The sequence below is a fragment of the Sus scrofa genome, chromosome 5 (assembly GCF_054392235.1).
Source record: "Sus scrofa isolate SSC_HxYL_T2T_F1_AM1 chromosome 5, Sscrofa_HxYL_maternal_Yorkshire_Landrace_v2.0, whole genome shotgun sequence".
NCBI lineage: Eukaryota > Metazoa > Chordata > Mammalia > Artiodactyla > Suidae > Sus > Sus scrofa.
The window spans coordinates 32,195,488-32,210,920 of NC_139387.1; the positions used below are offsets into that span (position 1 = coordinate 32,195,488).

At 37.9% G+C, this 15,433-nt stretch overlaps 1 pseudogene; it reads left to right on the forward strand.

The window, feature by feature from the left end:
• The first annotated feature begins 1,086 nt into the window (after nt 1-1,086).
• Nucleotides 1,087-1,290, forward strand: LOC100156985 (DNA-directed RNA polymerases I, II, and III subunit RPABC5 pseudogene; annotated as a pseudogene).
• Nucleotides 1,291-15,433: the final 14,143 nt, after the last annotated feature.

A 15,433-nucleotide genomic window follows, 5' to 3' on the forward strand; every position in this document is an offset into this window, starting at 1 on the left:
AAAGGTACGATATTCTGAATCCCAGGGATTAGGATCTATGGAACTTGGGGACCATAATTCTGTAGCCCATATTCAGACATATCTGAAACTGAGGCTTTCCTTCTGGAGTACTTGCTGCTTATAATGGACCAAGATAGGGAAAAAATCTCTTTATTCTTCAAATCCCTAAAGGATAAAACTTACTTGTTAAATCTTATAATCATCACATAGTAATAAATATATTTATACTCTCCTATTCAGTGTCTTTTTTCAAAAAATGTGGAAACATTTTCTTCCCATCATGGCTCAGGGGAATCTGACTGGCATCCATGAGTTCGCAGGTTTGATCCCTGGCCTGGCTCAGTGGGTTAAGGATCTGGCGCTGCCATGAGCCATGGTGTAGGTTGCAGACTCGGCTCGGATCTGGCATTGCTGTGGCAGTGGCATAGGCCAGAGGTTATAGCTCCAATTTGACCCCTAGACTGGGAACTTCCATATGCCGCAGATGTGGCCCTAAGAAGACAAACAAACAAACAAAAAAACATGTGGAAACTAATTTAGGCACATGCAAATCGTACTTATAAGGTTAATCCTAAGTATATCATTATCTATTATGATTAGATAATGTGTTGCTATTTGTGACATGAGACTACAGGTGAATTTCTGTGTATGTATGTGGTATAGAGTCAGTGTGCTATACTGGGAGGTAGGAGAGAAGCAGATTAGACAGCCAGACTTCTGGAGTTTTGCCCAATTCTTCTACAACCTACCTGTACGATTTTGAACATACCGTTTAAGAAACACAGGTCTTGGTCTTTGTCTATTGTGAAGTTGAATATTTTGTTAATATACAGCTGATGATTCTGTGTCTCAAGTCATTTATCTTTATATAAAGTAAAATGGTACATAAACCGTAGGTCATTTTATTAAAAATATATCTTCATGGAGTTCCCGCTGTGATACAGGGGGTTAAGAATCCAGCTGCAGCAGTTCAGGTTGCAGCTACATCTTGGGTTCAGCCCAGGAAATTCTGTATGCCATGGGTGTGGCCATAAAATTTAAAAAATGGGAATTAGGAGCTTGGCTGCTGGCCGCTTTGCTGCCACCATGACCATCCCTGTTCACTGTTTCATGTGCGGCAAGATTGTCAGCAACACGTGGGAGGCCTACCTGGGGCTGCTGCAGGCCAAGTACACCGAGGAGGATGCTCTGGATGCACTGGGCCTGAAACAGTACTGCTGCCGCCACATGCTGCTGGCCTACATGGACCTGATCGAGAAGCTGCTCAACTATGCACCCCTGGAGAAGTGACTGTGCAGCCAACAGGCAGCGTTTAGCCCAGAGATCTTCCCCTGAGGTGTGGGGAGGTGGAGGCCTGCCTGCCTTCCCACAGCCCTGTCCTCATGTCTTCCTCTCTGGAAAGAAATATCCAATAAATGCTTTTGAAGACAACAAGGAGGACCTAAAAAAAAAAATATATATATATATACACACATTTAAAATATATTTTGTCATAAGAGAATTGTAACTTTTTAAAATAGCTACTTTATCAAAAAATAAGAGATAACAAATGCTTATGTGGATGTAAAAACCAGGAACCCTTGTACACTGCTGATGGTAATGTAAATTGGCATAGCCACTATGGAAAACAGTATGGCATTTTCTCAAAAAATTAAAAATAGAACTACCATATGATTCAGCAGTTCCACTTCTGGGTATTGATCCAACAGAAACAAAATCACTTTCCCAAAAGATATCTGCATCCCCACGTGCACTGAAAAATTATTTAAAATAGCCAAGAGGAGTTCCCGTCATGGCTCAGTGGAAGCAAATCTGACTAGCATCGATGAGGACACAGGTTTGACTCCTGACCTCAACCAGTGGGTTAAGAATCCAGTGTTCCATGAGCCGTGGTGTAGGTTGCAGATGGCTCAGATCTGGTGTTTGTGTGGCTGTGGTGTAAGCCAGCAGCAACAGCTCTGATTCAACCCCTAGCCTGGGAACCTCCATATGCCATGGATGGGGCCCTAAAAAAATAAAAATAAATGAATAAAATAGCCAAGACATGGAAACAGCCTAAATGTCCATCAACGGGTAAATGGATAAAGAAAATGTGATGTATATATACACAGTGGAATATTATTCAGCCATTAAAAAGAAGGAAATCTTGCTATTTGCAACAACATGGATGGACCTTGAGGGCATTATGCTGAATAAAGTCAGTCAGATAGAGATAGGCAAATACAGTATAACCTCACTTATATGTGGAATCCAAAACAGACAAAAACTCATAAAGGACAGATTGATGGTTACCAAGGGCAGGGGTGAGAGGTGGCCACAATGGGTGAAGGTGGCCAAAAGTTACAAATTTCCAGTTATGAGATCAATAAGTACTGAGGATGTTATGTATAGCATGATGACTGTATACCATATTGTATATGTGAAAGTTGAAATTTGCTAAGAGCGTATATCTTAAAAGTTTTCATCATAAGAAAAACAAATGAATAACTGTGTGATGTGAATGTTAACTTTTTCTGTTAATCATTTTGCAGTATATACATATATCAAGTCATTATATTATACACCTAAAACTAACACAATGTCAGTTATATCTCAATTTTTTATTTCTGTGAAGTATTTTTTATTTCTCCCCAGAAAAATCACCAATTTTGTTCCTCAGGAAAAAAGTTTACACATTTACAAATCTACTCCTCCAAAAGCAAAATAGAATTTGTAAAAAAAAAAAAAAATTCAGCATCTCAAGATTCATGTATATCCTAAGGCAAAACAGATGGTTATCAAAATTTCTTCCTAAGAAGGCAACATAAGCAGAATAAATCATGCAGAAGATTTTACCCATCATTTTTTTTCCTGTGACTGGAATCTGACACTAATCACTCTTCTTCTTACAGTCAGAGCAAGGTCCCTTTGCTCCAGTTCACAGCATCTATTTCCCAGTGCACAAGTGATTTCGCAAAACCTATTTTTAGTAAAATATACATAATATGTGTTTTTGGTGCAAGAGGTAATGTCAGCTATTATGTGGGCCCAAAACCTAAATAATGTAAATAATGTTTGTTGAGTATAGTTAAAAGTACCCATGTTAACAGAGTCTCAGATTCTTTTTTCCTGAAAGAGATTCATAGTTTAAAAGCTCTTTCAAATCAGATAATCTTACAAATTTACACTTTCTGTTACTTGCTTTAATTTCAAGCTACCTAAATGCAATTTTTTTAGTTGAACTAAAACAATCAATCTCTTAAAACGTTGTTTGTATTTCCCAGTAATTGCTGGTGATGTTTAGAGAGTTTATAATTTCATAGGTGAGACAGAAAATTACAGGAATGTATGTTGTCTGTTTTATTCCCATATGACGTATTCATATTATTTCATTATGGTTATTTGAGAATATTTCAAAAGGCAGAAGCCATCCCTATTTCTTATATCACCTATTATGTCATACTATAGTACTCTTCACGTTGTGGTTGCCCAATAAATAGCACTGCATACTTTATTAATAAAATCCATAGAACTCAGCAGAGCATATGATAAGATAAAGAATAGTCCAGTTCTACCTAAGGCTAATTAGTTGTTACCTAAAGCCTTAGGTTCAGTTCTATTTTCTGGTTGCCACATTTTTTAAATTAGCTTTACTCACGCACAATTTACATGCAATTAAATTCACCCATTTTAAAGGTTGAGTTTTGACAAATGCATATACCCAAGCATAGTCTGCAAGCATAATCAAAACTACATCATGTATATGTGTAGACATGTATGTCTACTGGCACATGTATACATTATGTGCAAGTGCGTGTGTAGATTTGGGAGAGAGTATTTTTAATATAAAATTCTTTGAGTTTTAAGCCCAGTATAGACTCGTAACCATCTCTACACTCAAGATACTAAGAATTGCATTATCCTAAAAAATTCCCTCCTGTTAGCCCTTTGCAGTCGAGCCCTTCCCAGATATCCAGCCTCTCAGAGCCACTGATCCCTTCTCTGTCCCTGTAGTTTTGCCTGGTCAGGTATGTCATTTAAATTTAATCGTACAGTATGGAATGTTCTAAGACTGACTTCTCTCACTCAACACAATGCATTTGAGATTCATTCGCATTGTGCGCTTCAATAGTTCACTCATGTTTATTCTTAAGTAGTATTCTATGACATGGATGTAGCACAGTTTATGCATTCACCCACTGAAGGGCACTTAGGTTGTGTTCACTTCTTGGTGATTATGAGTAAAACTGCTGTAAACGTCTTTGTACTGTTTTTTGCATGAACATAAGTTGTCATTATCATTTATCAGAAACCTTGTAGTTAATTTTGTAGTTAAAATTCTGTCTGCAGCTCCCTCCTCTGTTCACTTTTTTAAAAGCAGTTTCCCTTTTGCCTTTTAAAATAGTTCATCTTGACAATATTGTTAAAAATTTTCAGGGGATTTTGTTTGGACAATATCATTTCTAATAACTAGTATTTTTCTTTTTGCTAACTTAAGCAGCTACATATCAGAACAAGGAACATATATCAATTACAAAAGTTATTTAAATCTCTTCAAAACCTCAACATTTATTTAATCACAAGATAGACTTCAAACCTATAATATTTTTTATTTAAACTGGAAAATTGGCTTATATCATTCAGATATTGTTTTTCTAACCTGACTTGTTACACATCTTGCACATAGCTCCATATTTTCTTGTGTAATGAATTATACCTCCTACAATTGATGCAAAATGTCTCACAGTAACTTTTAAGGCAGTAGCAAGCTTTGGAGTTGGCTTTGCTGGTGTTACCACCGTGTCAAGGACATGGTTTTTCATCTTGCCACAAGGAAGGAACTCTATATGAGCAGGAACTCTATTTTGCTCACAAATGGTGCCATCACTAAAAATAATGATGAGCACACAGTCATTGTATATTACGTATTTGTTGAATGAATAAATGAGTGTCATCTACCAGATTCTGAGTGCTTTCAGGTGAAGGTCAAAACTCCTTCCTTATTGAATACGGCTTTCAAGGGCCTCTCTAACTGTATCTCTTCAGGAGACCACTAATTTCTGTCCCATGAAGCAGCACTGCTTTGCTTCAGGATTTCTTCATCATTCCAGAATCCATTTACAAACAATCTCTTGTTTGACTACCAAAATAGACAAATTACCACACCGAAGATAGATTTTACTAAGTTAATTTTCTGAGGGCAAACTCATGCCAAAGCTCTCATCAGACACTTTGCCAAACATCATTGTATCAGTCAGGGGATGCTAAGTAATGCTGAGGTAACAAATAATCCTCACCTCTAAGTGGCCTATAAAACCTGAGGTTAGCTTTTCTCACTCACAGCCTATGTCCATAGCTGATCAACAGTGGGCCTCTGTGCAAAATAGTCACCCTCAGTCCAGCAGAAGCCAAGCTGAGGAAACAGAAACCATCCAGAACAGATCAGTCACAGTGACAATGGGAAAAGAGGATGGCAGAGCACATCCTGGGTCCCAAGTTTCTGTCTAGGATACCATATAATGCTTCTGCTCAAAACTGTATTAGCCAAACAGGTCATACAGTCATACCTGAAATCAACCAATAGGCCAAAAATGTATAATCCTCCTCTGAGGAGGGAATGCAAATATCAATAACTAGTAATATATTCTACCACCACCATGTACTGAAAAATAGAATGTAGAATGTTGAATCAGGCATTTAATGGCCTCTGAGTCTAAACACAGATTATTCTCACAAAGATGGAGGGGAAAAAGATCAAAATATACCATTTTTTTTTTACTTTAATGATTGGAGAAATATAGGCTAGAAGTTCTTTCCATGAAAGATAAAACTTATCAAAACTATTGAAAAATTAATTAAAATAGTTACAGAGTTTCTTTCAAATCACTGGAGAAGATAAAAGCAAATTGAAGAAAATTCACATGGCAAAAGATCAAAAACAAAAGAACAAACATGCACAAGAGACAAAAAGCTTAAAATTTAGCAGAAGACTACATATAGCAGTTATTACCACATACACACAAAGTTTAAAGTCCTAGAGTTCCTGCTGTGGTACATTGTGTTAAGGATTCAGCATCGTCTCTGTGGCAGCATGGATTTGATCCCCGGTCTGGCACTGTGGGTTAAAATGACCTGGCATTGCCACAGCTATGGTATAGGTGTGGTATAGGTCACAGTTGTGGTTTGCATTTGATCCATGGTGCAGGAACTTCCATATGCCATGGGTTTGGCCATTAAAAAAAAAAATTAAAGTCTCATAATGAAAGACAATAGTAATTAAAGAGTAAAAACAACTATATGCTGCTTGAGAGACAAACCTGAAGTAAAATAAGAAATTAAAAGTAAAAAAAAAACAGGGAGTTCCCATAGTGGCGCAGTGGTTAACGAATCCAACTAGGAACCATGAGGTCGCGGGTTTGGTCCCTGCCCTTGCTCAGTGGGTTAACGATCCGGCGTTGCTGTGAGCTATGGTGTAGGTTGCAGACGCGGCTTGGATCCCGCGTTGCTGTGGCTCTGGCGTAGGCCGGTGGCTACAGCTCCGATTCAACCCATAGCCTGGGAACCTCCATATGCCGCGGAAGCGGCCCAAGAGATAGCAACAACAACAACAACAACAACAACAACAACAACAACAACAAAAGACAAAAGACAAAAAAAAAAAAAAAAGAATGGAAAATTTATATTGTAAACACAAAAAGAAAATGGACTGGGAAATATCAATTCAAGGCAAGAGCTGAAATCAAAAAAGAAATAAATATAATAAAGAAGAAATTAAGTAGTGATAAAAATAACAATTGACAATGGAGGGAGACCTGTTATTAACTACCCTATCAGACGTGTCCTCACAGGATAGGAGATACAACTTCAGGCCTGTGTGAAGCAAGACAGTAGAACTAAAGCCCTTGTATAGAGTTTCATGGGGAGTTCCTGCTGTGGCTCAGCACGTTAAGAATCCAATCCATGAGGATGTGGGTTCGATCCCTGGACTCGCTAAGTGGGTAAGAATCTGGCGTTGCCACAGGCTGTGGTATAGGTTGCAGCTGTGGCTCAGATCTGGCATTGCTGTGGCTGTGGTGTAGGTCGGCAGCTGCAGCTCCAATTCAATCCCTAGCCTGGGAATGTCCCTATGCCACAGGTGTGGCCCTAAAAACGAAAACAAAAAAGGCAAAGAAAAAAAAAGTCTTAGAGTTTCAGTGTGTCCCACCATAAGAAAATGAGGAATTCTGCCCGTAGTATTAGAAGCTGTGAATTAGCTTACTGGTTGCTCAGAAACTTGGAAGAAAAATAAAGCCACCCAGGGAAAAAAAAAAAACTCCCAAGCCTGCTACACACACAGGAGCTAAAATATTAAAACTAGCCTGGGTAAATCCACTGTGGTGTCATCCCACATCACAGTGCTGTACAGCAATGAGAATTATAAACACCATCGCAAAAATGCATGAACCTCACAAATATAATGTTGAATGACAGAAACTGTTGAGAAAACTACCTCGAGTTTAAGTTCAAACAAACCCAAGTGACAGTGTTAGGATAGGGATTACTCTTGTGCAGGGTGGAAGTGATACTGCCTGAGAGGCTGGCTTCTGAGATGCAGGTAATGTTGGTTCTTAATCTGGGTGTGAGTCTCAGAAAGGTGTTGATTTTGTGAAAATGTATTAAGCTGTACACTTAATACATTTTATAATGTCCCTTTCTATACAGACATTACATTTTCTTTTCTTTTTTTTTTTTTTTTTTTTTTTTTTTTTGTCTTTTTCCCTTTTCTAGGGCCACTCCCGCAGCATATGGAGATTCCCAGGCTAGGGGTCTAATCAGAGCTGTAGCCGCCGGCCTACACCAGAGCCACAGCAACGCGGGATCCGAGCTGCATCTACAACCTACACCACACCTCATGGCAACGCCGGATCCTTAACCCACTGAGCAAGGCCAGGGATCGAACCCGCAACCTCATGGTTCCTAGTTGTTAACCACTGAGCCACGACGGGAACTCCACGGACATTACATTTTAGATGTCACTGTCTCCATATATGTTAGACTTCAGTAAAAAAAAAATGTATCCTGACCTGTTGAAACTCAATTAAAAGCAAAACCCACTCTCTAGAGACATTTTTATAACCCATGGCAATTTTCATTTGTCCTTTACCCATGATGAATGAAACTCCCTCAGGAAAAAATAATAGTAATAACCTTTTCCTGATGAAAACACAAGTTAAAAATTACAAACATTCAAATATAACCAATCCCAACAGTGGTATGGGTAACAGTATTTTATAAACATAAGTTTTCAGTTCCCAAAAAGAATGCCAGAAAAACTGTTGCAGAAATTCAGCCTCTGTCCACAAGTGCCAAATAGAAATGCAGAGACAGAGTTTGGGGTGAAGGAGAAAAAAATAGTTTTTATGGATTTGCCAGGCAAAGGAGGCCCTAAAGACTGTGCCCTCTCTGGGGGAAGAATTGCAGGAAGCTTTTATAAAAAAAAAAAAAAAAAAAAAAAAAGGAGAAAAACAGGGTTTCAGATAAGAATGAGGATTGGGGCAGACATGCAATTTTTTTTCTTTGGGAGAATCCCAGTTATCGAAGCCAAGCCGGCGCCAGGAGATCTCAGCATGATTTTGGTGGTGATCTTCTGGGCTATTGCCTAGAGTAACAGTACTTGGGAAGAGGGCATATTGATCAGAGATCAGAACAAACTAGGAAAATTCCTGAAAAACATCATGTGCTAATAATCTTTAACCCACAGGCTATTGTGCTCAAGGTGCCTAATCTTTTGCTTGTGTTTAGGGTGCGAACAAACAAGGGAGAAAGAAGCACAAGGAAGGGCTCCAAGCTGTTCTGTTTTAAAGTCTTCATTTCTAAAAGAAGCATAAGGCATGTAACTTTTCTCTTAAGTGTGTAAGATGCCTGCATCACTATGTATATATGCCTTGAGAGGGAAAAAGGATCCTGCCCCAAGGCTGTGCTATTGTTGCTTGACTCTTCCTCCCTTATCTTTACACCCCTCCATTCTCTGATCAGCAGCTGTCTGAACCTGCCCCTTGGAACTCAGGGAAAGCCTTGGAGGCTGAATGAAGCCCATTTCTTAAAAACAAGAAATGGGGGACACAAAGGTTTTTGTGCCCAGAAGCCCCACAGGGCCCTGCTCGGTTACAAAACCAGTTGATCAATGAAAACCAAGTTTTTTGGAGTTACAGTGGTAAGGAAGGACACAAACTGGACAGTCTGAATGATGACTAAGAAGAACATCAAGCCAGGATAGGTATAGTGTTTTAGGGCCTGGCCAGGTGATTTTAAGGTGAGTCTTGGAGGGCAGAAAACTGATTGGGCTTGGGTAAGATTTATGACATAATTGTTTGGGATAGATGAACACAGTGAAAGAAAAGTCTTGAAGTGAGGCTTTTTTGTGGTTTTTTGTTTTTTGTTTTTAGGGCCACACCTGTGGCACATGGAAGTTCCCAGGCTAGGGATCAAATTGGAGTTTCGGCTGCCAGCCTATGCCACAGCCACAGCAACGCCAGATTTGAACCACACTGCGACCTACCCCACAGCTCACCGCATCGCCAGATTCTTAACCCACTGAATGATCCCATTGATCAAACCAGCATCCTCAAGGATACTAGTTGGGTTCACTATCTGCTGAACCACAACAGGAACTCTCTTGGAGCAAGTTCTTGATAAGTAAGCTATTTTAATTGGTTTACAACCTTAACCTCCAAGAGCAAGCATTTCTAGAGCAAGTATCTAAGCCAAATTTGTCTGGTCCCAGTACTGGTTTGTCAAAAACAAGAAAGAATGATTTGGTCCAGAATTGATCAGCACATGACAGGAAAGTACAGTGTTTTCAGTGATATGCATTTATATTTTCATATACAAAATGAGCTTTTCAAATGTGAAATGATAGAAAATATGTTTTCAGATACAAAATGATATGTATTTTAAATACAGAAATGTTATTTTCAAGCACAAAAAGATACATATTTATATTTTCAAATACAAAACATTTATAAACATAGTAAATAAAAGGATAAATTAATAATAAATATTAAAAATGTTATTCAAATTATTGACATAAGATTAATGAAAATAAACATTTTTAAAGAATCTAAACATTAAATAAAACAAATTTAAATTTTTAAAGATTCAATTACTGCACCTTTTTATAGATAATGAGCTATAGTTTGTTTCAAAAAAAGCTTTTCTGGCTTAGCTTTGTCTTCCTTAGTTTTATCAGTGAAGAGATTAAGATTCCAATTCAGTTACAAGGATCATTTGCAATTCTGCTGCTGACTAAAAAAATAAATAAATGCACAATCTAAAAGTTGAGAATTAAGTTTTATTTGGGGCAAAATGAGGACTTAATTCCTGGGAGGTAGCATCTCAAGTAACTCTGAGAAAAACTGCTCTGAGGAGGCAAGGGGGGGGAGCTAGGATATATGGGAGTTTTGCAAAAAAAGCAGGAACAAAAGATTACTGCCAATAACAGAAAACTAGATTATCTCAAGTTAAGGAATTTAGTGCTTTTCTATATATGAGGAGATGCAATGTCTGGGCTCACTGAAATCATTCCTTTGATATGCACTTCAACTCTCTGGGGCCAGTACTCTGTGTTTTCACATCCTGAGTTTCCTCAGGGCTCACCAGCTCACCCCTGGAGGTGGCTACAATTGCTGATGACTGTGACAATTTTTGTTTACTGATATGGCAGGCGGTATTTTATTTCTCAGTGTCATGTTAATATTCTTCTTCGGAAAGACTTTGATTAAAGTACAGGTTAGTCTTGCAATAGAAACTTTTGTAATTATTGTTTCTTCCACCTCTTCTGGATTTGGAGACAAGTGGAACATTTGTTTCAATCAAAACTTTTGTTCATCTTAAAATAAATTTCTCTTGGAGTTCCCATTGTGGTGCAGCGGTTAATGAATCCGATTAGGAACCATGAGGTTGCAGGTTCGATTCCTGGCCTTGCTGGGTGGGTTAAGGATCCAGCATTGCCATGAGCTGTGGTGTAGGTCGCAGACACAGCTCAGATCCTGTGTTGCTGGGGCTCTGTCATAGGCCGGTGGCTACAGCTCCGATTAGACCCCTAGCCTGGAAACCTCCATATGCCGCAGGTGCGGCCCTAGAAAAGGCAAAAAGACAAAAAATAAAATAAAATAAATTTCTCTTTTAAGTCACTTACTTTGAGTCTCTACATGTAGCTAAACCTATTATAGAAAATCCAATAAAATATATGCAAACATTATGGATAAAATTATAAAGCTTTATTGAAAAACAGTAAGTTAGACTTCAATGGTATGTTACTATCCATTTTTTTCTGTGCTTTATTTTTGTCACTCAATGTTATGTTTTTCACATTTTTCCATTGAGAGTTGTGTATCAGGACCTCTGCCCTGGAGGATATCATACATGGCCACAGGAGACAAACACAAGTGTGTTCCTTGCTTGTATAGAATCAAACTGGGCACAATATGAATGCCCTTAAATAAATTAAAAGATGCAATATTTCAGAAGTCCTAAAATTATTCTATAAATTCAATAAAATACTGATTCCATTTCCAATTTGAGAAGATTTTTTAGTGAAATTGTCAAATTAATTCTAATGTCCAGGGAAAAGCCAAGGGTCAAGAATAACCAGTGTAGTTTACAAAAAAAAAAGAAAAAAGAAAAAGAACAAGAAACACTTAACATAAAGCTGTAGTAACTGTGGTAGCCACTGAATAATAACTAAGAGAGTTACAGTTATAGTAAATGACACCAAAAGGCAGAGAAATAAGAATTAGATTCACACATTAAAAAAAAAAAGAAGAAGAACCTGATGCTGGCAGAGGAGGCATTAAAGATTAGTCATTCAAGGATGGTCTAACAATAATTGGTTGAGGGGAGTTGAATTTTTATTATATTTATAGTTGTACCACCATCATCACAACCTCATTGTACAATATTTCTATCCCAAACCCCCAGCCCATCCCTCCCCACAACCTATCTCCTTTGGTAACCATAAGTTTTTCAAAGTCTGTGAGTCAGTTTCTGTTCTGCAAAGAAGTTCAATGTATCCTTCTTTTAGATTCCACATATAAGTCATAACATATGACATTGGTGTCTCACTGTCTGACTTCACTTAACATGATAATTTCTACATCCATCCATGTTGCTGCAAATACCATTGTTTCTTTCATCTTTTATGGCTGAATAGTAGTCCATTATGTATATGTACCACATCTTCTTTATACACTCCTCTGTCAATGGATGTTTAGGTTGCTTCCATGTCTTGGCCGTTGTATATAGTGCTGCAATGAATACTGGGGTACATGTATCTTTTCAAGTCATGGTTTTCTCTGGATAGATACCCGGGAGTAGGACTGTTGCATCAAATGGTAATTTTATTTTTAGTTTTTTGAGGAATCTCCATACTGTTTTCCATAGTGGTTGTGCCAATTTACATTCCCACCAACAGTGTAAGAAGGTTCCCTTTTCTCTACACCCTCTCTAGTGTTTGTTATTTGTAGACTTTTTAAGGATGGGCATTCTGACCAGTGTGAAATGGTACCTCATAGTAGTTTTGATTTGCAATTCTCTAATAATTAGTGATGTTGAACATCTTTTCATGTATATTTTGGCCATGGGATGGTCTAACAATAATTTTAACGGGCTAATTTGTAACGCATACTAATGGGAAGTCTCAATACTACACCATGTCATTTCTATTTAAATAATTATATAAATTCAATATAATTTCAATTAATTCCAACAGGATTATCCAGGTATATTTTCTTTCCTTCTTTCTCTTTTTTTATTTGGCCACACTCATGGCATGTGGAAGTTCCCAGGCAGGAAATTGAATCTGTGCCACAGTTACTACCTGAGCCACAGCTGTGGCAAAACCAGATCCTTTACCTGCTGCACCAAAAAGGAACTTTCCCAGGTAAATTTTATTAAAGAATACACTCACACACCAAGCTATAAAAAGATTGATAAATTTAGCTATATTTAAATTTAGGTCTTTATAATAGAAGATAATATAAATAAGCTAGTAGGTCTGCCAAAAATTAGAAGAATAGATTAGAAGAATATATATATATATATATAAAAATAAATGATTTCTTTATAAAGTAAATTAAAAAATCTTAGAATCAAAGGTAAAAGAGAAAGATGAATAGAAAACTGTATAAAACACATGGACAATTTACAGAAGAGGAAAACAAAACAATAAATATATTAAAAGATATTTACCCTCACTATTAAGCAGGGAAATGGTAATTAAAACAACAGAATGCCATTTCAACCTTCACATTGGTTTTAAAAATTTTAAAAGCCAGATCAAATCTTTACCACTTGGTAATTAAAATTTCACAGCTCTCTCTCTTATAATCACTAATAGATTAAATAAGAAACCCAAATGGCAAATACCACACTTGCAAAATATAACCAGTGTTGTAGATGTAAATTAGTATGTTTCATGATTTTATTATTAAGAGTGAATAATAAAAATTTTGAAGCAACTTTCCAACTGAAGAAAGAAAAAAATGTCAAACAGGAAAACAGAAGGAAGAAAATCGTTTTTTTTTTCTTTAATTTTAATTTTTTGCCATTTCTTGGGCCACTCCTGTGGCATATGGAGGTTCCCAGGCTAGGAGTCCAATCGGAGCTGTAGCTGCCAGGCTACGCCAGAGCCACAGCAACGCGGGATCCGAGCCGAGTCTGCGACCTACACCACAGCTCACGGCAATGCCGGATCGTAAACCCACTGAGCAAGGGCAGGGATCAAACCCGCAACCTCATGGTTCCTAGTCGGATTCATTAACCACTGTGCCATGATGGGAACTCCGAAAATAGTTTTAAAATGGACAATCTAGTAATTACAAAATAAAAAATCAGAACTGAGAAACACATTCAAGGATGGTGGGTAAGGGAGGGAAAAACAGTAAGTGAGCATTAACCAAGACAAGTAGACAAAATCATATTGCTACAGATGGCCTGAGCTTTTAAATCCTGATAGTTATGCTCTGTGGATATAGGTGGGCTCAGTTCTCAATAGATCTACCTAGCCCAGAAATGTATAAGTCTTGAAAAAAAAATCATTTTGGTACTGACAAGAAGTCAATCAGCAAATATTTGCTGTGTTCCTAAAATATGTCAGATCCTGTGCTAGGCACCAGAGACACTGTGAAAAGTGAGTCTGTAGAGTGATGGAAGGCTACTGATGCATTATCATCTACAGACACAAATTAAACACATATGATCTTTTTCTCTATCTCTTTTTTTTAAGGCTGCACCTGAGGTACATGGAAGTTCCTGGGCTAGGGATGAAATCAGAGCTGCAGTCGCTGGCCTACACCACAGCCACAGCAACACTGGATCTGAGCCACTCTGCAACCTATGCCTCAGCTTGTAGCAACACCTGATCCTCAACCCACTGAGCAAGGCCAGGGATGGAACCCACATCCTCAGCTAGTGGGTTCGTTTCTGCTGAGCCATGATGGGAACTCTAAGCATGTATGATCTTTAAGGTGATGCACTAAAGGTTAGTGACTGAAGGTAGTGTACTCTGGGCTGCCCCAGTCTCATCTAATCCTAATAACCATTTCATCTTTTGCCTAAATTACAGGACTTCTTCATATCCTGTGATAAACCAAAATGGAAAAGAACACTTAAAAAAGAATGTTTATGCATAACTGAATCACTTTGCTGTACCGCATAAATTAACACAATGTTATAAATCAACTATACTTCAATAAAAATGTGTCAAAAAAAAGATTTACAGGACAAAAAAGTCAATAAGGCCAATCATCCTCCACTAAAAAAATGGCTCTCCCTTTCATCTTTTCCTTATATATAGTATCACCATCCTCTCTACCATGGAGTTCTGAGTCCTTTCTACTGCCCAGAGCTGATTACTTCCTCAGTACTGTCTTAGCAGATTCTAAATAGAGGCATCTTCAAATTCACAATTATCATCAGAGTTTTTTTCCATTTTTAAATGTTTCATTTTCTGTTTAAAATATCACTCTAAAGACTCTTTTCCTTCTTCTTTTTAGGGACGCACCTGCAACATATGGAGGTTCCCAGGCTAGGGATCAAATTGGAGCTGTAGCCACTGGCCTAGGCCACAGCCACAGCAATGCCAGATCCAAGCCACATCTGCAACCTACACCACAGCTCACAGCAATGCTAGACCCTTAACCCACCAATCGAGGCCAGGGATTGAATTAGCGTCCTCATAGATACTAGTCAGATTCGTTTCTCCTGAGCACGACAGGAGCTCCCCTCTAAAGACTCTTAACAACCACAACAACAAAAGCCAAATCTGAAATATTTTATTGGGCAAAGGAGGTAAGTGGAAGCAAAAGAAAAAATGATTTCCCCAAAAAAATAAAAACCATGAGGTAGGCATTGTTAACCCCATTTTATAGAAAGAGATAAGGTGCCAAGCAACCTGATTTAGTTTTGTATAGCTAAT